The sequence below is a fragment of the Choloepus didactylus genome, chromosome 3 (genome assembly GCF_015220235.1).
Source record: "Choloepus didactylus isolate mChoDid1 chromosome 3, mChoDid1.pri, whole genome shotgun sequence".
NCBI lineage: Eukaryota > Metazoa > Chordata > Mammalia > Pilosa > Megalonychidae > Choloepus > Choloepus didactylus.
The window spans coordinates 91,529,777-91,535,950 of record NC_051309.1 but is presented as its reverse complement, the minus strand read 5'-3'; the positions used below and the strand labels follow the sequence as shown (position 1 = coordinate 91,535,950).

The following is a 6,174-nucleotide window of genomic DNA, read 5'->3' as shown; positions in this document are numbered from 1 at the left end:
TACCGAAACCAGTTAAAGACATCACAAGAAAAGAAAAATTATAAACTAATATCCCTTATGGGTATGAATGCAAAAATCCTCAACAAAATGCTAGCAAACCAAATCCAAGAGCACAACTAAGTGAGATTTATTCCACAGGAAAAATCATTCAATGTAATACACAAAATTAATAAACGAAGGGAAAAACTACATGATCATCTCAATTTATGCAAAAAAAGAGAGGCATTTGAAAAATCTAGCACCCTTTCTTGACAAAAACTCTCAAAACTAGGAATAGAAAGGTACTTCCTCATAATAAAGGGCATCTAAGATGTTTAGGAATAGATTTAACCAAGAATGTAAAAGACTTGTACACTGAGAACTACAATACAGTGCTGAAAGAAATTAAAGAAGACCTAAATAAATGGAAAAAATCACATGTTCATGGACTGGAAGATTCACTATTATTAAGATGTCAAACTACCCAAATGATTTACAGATTCAACACAATCTTGATTCAAATTCCAGCATTCTATCTTACAGAAATGGAAAAGCAAATCACCAAATTAATAAGAAGTGGCATAGGCTCCTGAATAGTCAAAACATTTTGAAAAACAGCAACAAAATTGGAGAACTCTCACTCTCCAATTTTAACGCTTACTGCAAAGCCACAGTAATCAAAACAGTGCAGTTCTGGCATAAGGATAGACAAAAAAACAATGGAATAGTATTGAGAGTTCAGAAATAAATCCAAATGTCTATGGTCAAGTGATTTTCAACAAGGGTTGCAAATTCATTCAATAGGGGAAGGATAGTTTCTTTGACAAATGGTGCTGGCTTGGACAACTAGATATTCACACACAAAAGAATGAAAATGGACCCCCAGCTCACACCAAATACAAAACTTAACTCAAAATGGATCAACGACCTAAATATAAGAACCTAACTATATAAGAACAAAACTATAAAACTCCTAGAAGACATCATAGGGAAACTTCTTCAGAACTCTGTGTTAGGCAATGATTTCTTTGACTTTACACCAAAAGCATGAGCTACAAAAGAAAAAATAGATAAACTGGACTTCATCAAAATTTAAAGCTTTTGTGCCTTAAAAGTCATTATCAAGAAAATGAAAAGACAACTTATAGAATGGGAGAAGTATGTGGAAATCATACATCTGAAGAGTTTAATATCCAGAACACAAAAAGAACTCCTATAACTCAATAACTAAAAGACAGCCAAATTAAAATACAGGCAAATGACTTGAATAGACATTTCTCCCAAGAAGATACAAATGACCAATAAGCACATGAAAAGATGCTCTATATCATTAGCCTTTAGGGGAATGTAAATCAAAACCACAATCAGGCACCACTTCATAACTCAGTAGGTTGGTTATGAAGTTATTTTAAAATAAGACAGAGATCTCTGTGTATTGTTGCTTGTAACTGCATGTGGATCTACAATTATCTCAATTTCTTAAATGGACCACACTAAAATCTCCCACAGGTTTGAGTGATGACAAGAAAAACGCGCAATAACTTTCTTAATTTGTGATTTACAGACATTGCTGACCCTGAAAGCTAAGGTCATCGGCATCTGAAAATATATTTCTACTCTTTTAGAACCAAGAGCAGCTCTAGCCTTGGCAATTGCCCAGTGTCCTGTCATCTGCAGACTGCCTCACCTTGTCCTGTGAAGTTGTACAGCCATGCCCTCCAGAATCCAAGGAACAGAAGTCCACACAGTCAGGCTCTTCCAGTATTAGTGACTCATAAGCCTTGTGGATGTTACTGAAATATCCAGTCACTGCAAGAATGATCTGATCAACTGGGCTAAAACGGCAATTTACATTCCAGGAAAAAAAAAAGTTTGTACCATGGAAAATTATATTATAATAACATAACCAGAGACTTCGGGGAGGGATACTTCCTCAGCAGAATTCCAGGCAAAAGAAATATGCACCAACAAAAATATTATGGCATAAGGCAGAGAGTAAAGAGAATTGGACAGAGCAACAGAAAGAATCTCTTTCTCTTCAGCAACCAAGGGAATGCACTTTCGGCACTCTCTCACAAATAAAAAAAGATAATCAACGTGGAAGCCTATAACGTATTCATTGTGCTTAAAACTGAATTTCCTTTAACCATGAAATTGCATCTACTATCTAACATGCAAAATATAAAGATTTTAGTGGAATATAATTGATTCTATCTGATGAGAAATATCAGACTTTGATGTGGATAGAAGAGAAAAGTTGTTGAATATTAAAGTAAGAAACATCAAAAAGTTATGGAATTAATGAAAGGCCAGGTGTGGAGCAAGGGAGAAATAAAATAAGAGGCTCGTTTGCTGTTTGCTTTTAATCTTTGCTTTATTACTATTTTTTTTCTTTTTCTCCATCTATTTCTCTCCCTCCAACATCTCCTCCTTTTTATGTTTCCTCACACAGTCAGAGGCCCCAGTTCATAACTGAATGGTTCATTTTTGGACTTCAGACATATCCAATTTTTTCTGAAAGACTTGGGGTAAGGGAGTGAAGAAGGGGAATAATAGAAATCTATTTGCAGTCAGGACTGAAATGCCTACTGGTTAAGTAATACAGCCTAAGAATTAGATGATATGGTCCAATAGCAAAACCTAAGTTACTGGCAAGGAGAGAGCACAGGGTTTCTCATAAGCCAACTGCCCTCACCCAGTGAGCTATAGCTAGGTCCTAGTCATATTTAACACATATGCGCACATGCACATGCACACACAAAAACACTCCCACCTCTGTAGGGGACAGTTGAATGCAGCTGATGTGCCCACATAGCACTGCATTGCTTTAGAACATCCAAGGGCAGTGCTGGCACTTGGTGGTGGTGCCCAGTGGCTTTGCCTACCAGGAGACTTGTGGACACCAGAAGCAATTAGTAAAGCATCTTTACATATTTAGCAAGAGTTAAAAAGGATATATTTGTGAGATTACAGAAGACACCCAGGGGGATATACCCAGAAATGTGTAGAAGTGATATGAGTGGTACTGGGAATACTAAAATAGCAGGTAATGGAAAATTGAGGGGAGGAAAAAAACATAATTTACTGTAATTAACATAAGGACATTTTTTAATGTTGTACTACTACTGCTCAGGGAAATACAAGTTTCATGTACAGGTCATCTACTTCCATTTAGTGAAGAAAATACTGAATTGGAATAAACCAACCTGTGGTCTCCTCTCAGATTTACTTGAGTGACCCTTATTATTATGTATGTCATTTTATTTATTATATAGTTAGTAAAAGATAACTTTCTCCACTGACAGGTTTTATGCTGGCATATAAATGTCCTTATACGTAAAAACTTCAAAATATAATTTTACATATGCAACAATTGATTGACTGTCTCTCAGCAATGAATTAAATGCCGTATATTACATGCCATCAACTGCCCAAGAGATATACTCTTTTATCCCAGAGCAAACTATCTATAAATATCCTCCAAAATATAAAATAGAAGCCCTTCATAAAAGTACATCCAGGTCACACAACATCCACCAATTTGTTCCATGATTTTACTGAAGTATCTAATAAACTCCTTCTTTCCAAATAGAAAATTCCATGGTCACCTCTGGCCATTATTTCCACACCTGAATTGCACTCTTTTAATAACATTCTTTTAAATGTCAGCCTCTTCCTTGTTCTATTTCATGCCCTCTTGCTTTTGAACTATTATATCCTTGAAGAGTTTTCTTTCGTATACTTTCTCCACACTCCAAATTTCATCTGCATTAGTCATGTTCACTTTTCATTTCCTCTTCAAGAACCAACACTGACCTCATTTTTTTTAAGTCTCCACAATGAGCTATGACCCATAGATCTATCACCATGGCTGTCTTTATGGATGTTTCTTTACCATTCCTGTTAAAGTTCAGAATCATACACCAAGCTCCAAGTGGGATGGTTTCCCCAGCCCTTTGATATGCCTTTTTTTTTTTTTTTTTTTTTTTGTCATTTAGGGCTAAATTTTAATGTGAAAGTTTGAACTCTTACACTTTAAACAAAACCTTGAAATTACTGATTGGTTCAAAATGGTCTTATGGAAAAACTAATCTGCAACAAAAACTTGGCATCAAGTGCGAAGTCTCCACCATTTCTGAGCAAAGTGTACAAAGGTTCCAAGTGAGGCAGAGTAAAGAACCAGGGGCTCTGACATCTACAGCAGCAGGCCTTTTCTCTTCCTCTTCTTGACAGGGGCTGGGCAGAGGACTGCTCTGATCGCTTCATCGAATGCTGTCTTGAGGCCCCGCTGTGTGAGAGCCGAGCACTCCAGGTATTTTATAGCACCGGTCTCCTGCGCCATGGCTAAACCCTGGGGATAGGTGATGGGAGTCAGCTTCTTCTCCTTCAGTTCCTCAATCGTGTCTTTATCATCCCTAAGATCAAGTTTCGTTCCCACTAGGATGATGGGTGTGTTGGAACAATGGTGTCGCACCTCTGGATACCACTTTGCACGAACATTTTCAAATGATGCAGGACTCACAAGGGAAAAGCAAATTAAGAATACATCTGTTTGCCCATAGGAGAGGGGGCGTAATCGGTCATAACCTTCTTGTCGGGCTGTATCCCATAAGCCCAGATTCACCGGTTTTCCATCTACCATAACATTGGCAGAACAGTTGTCAAAGACAGTAGGAATATATTTTCCAGGAAATGCATTGGTTGTGTAACTGATCAGTAGGCAAGTTTTACCTACAGCTACTGGTTCATCTGTATTCATCAGCCACCTCCTCCAGCTCCAATCTTCACACATCACCATAAGCTTTTAAGGCAAGGGCTATAGCGAAGCGCTTCATCAAGTCCCGGCAGCACAATGTATTCCAGACATATTCATTAATGGCTTAGGGCTGATGGGGTAAACCCCCACGAACAGCCGTCTCCCACCACCACACACTTGATGTCCTGTATCTGGGCAGCTAGCTGGGCTGCGGCGGCAGCAGCGATCAGGCGCTGAGGAGGGGAGCACCGGGCGCGGGGCGCGGTGGGGCGCGGGGCGCCGGGGCTGCTGTCCACGCTGCCTGGCTCTCAGCGCACGGGCAGCCGAAACCCAGCGGCAGCCACCACCCAAAGCTAGCGGAAACCTGCAGAGTGATACGCTTTTATAATGATGCATACTAGACGTTCTGTTAGCTTCCCTGATTATTAATATGCTGCTTATCTTACCTATAAATCTTGTTGCTCAAATCCCCTTCTGATTTGTTATTTTAATACATATTTTCTTCCAAGCTTTAGCCTAATTCTCTTCTCCATTTATCTAATTTTTTTCTGTGTGGTTCTTAATATGTCATATAATAAATGCAAAGACACACTTTCTTTAGTACGGAATCAATAAAATCATTATAATCCCAAATGATGCTGTTCTCCTAAGACAATTTTCATAAATATTTTATCTTGCCAGAGTATCATTTACTTAATGGTCCTCCACATGGTACTGGTAGTAAAGGGAGCAGGTGAAAAGGAATGAACAGAAAGTATAGTACAGAACTCCCTCTGCTACTAGAGGAAGAACCCAAAAAACTATTATTACTGAATGTGGAAAAGTAGAGTCAACTCTATATCAGAAGCATATTTGCGTATTCTTCAGGCAGTATTAATGCGATTTAAAAGTGTTCACAAAGATACAAAAAGATAAAATTTGCAATTAAGCCAATTAGCTAAAAACGCAGAGAATCTTATTATTGATAGTAATTTTACTGTCAGCTTCAGATGTTGCTATTTTGTTTAGCTGATTTTGTTTTGGTTTTGATTTTATTTTATAATTATGAGAATGAGGTCGTGAAACATACCCAAATGCAAATCATTCAAGTCACCAGAAAGAGGTAATACAACTGGAATGCGCAGTCAGAGCAAACATGTTCCACATGGAGGAGACAGTCCTTTGCTCTGTTACCTAAGAACACTCTGCCTTTTGCTTTCCCTGCTTCACTTTACAGGAAACTCTGAGTTGTGCCCTCTTTTTTTGCCTTTCTCAGCAATTTCCCTGAAACTAACATAATCTATCACACCCACATCTTATCTGCAGTGTCCAAAGTAGAGGAAAAAGAAATACCCTGGGCACTGTACTAGAAATATGGAAATATGTCACTAGAACAGTAAAATTGGAACAAGTCAGCCAATGGGCAAAACAAGTAATCCATCTTCATGCTTTCTTTCTTT

The 6,174-nt window shown here is 38.2% G+C and overlaps 1 pseudogene; it reads right to left on the bottom strand.

Moving 5' to 3' along the window:
* Positions 1-4,174: 4,174 nt before the first annotated feature.
* LOC119530345 lies at positions 4,175-5,131 on the bottom strand (annotated as a pseudogene).
* Between the last annotated feature and the right edge of the window lie 1,043 nt (positions 5,132-6,174).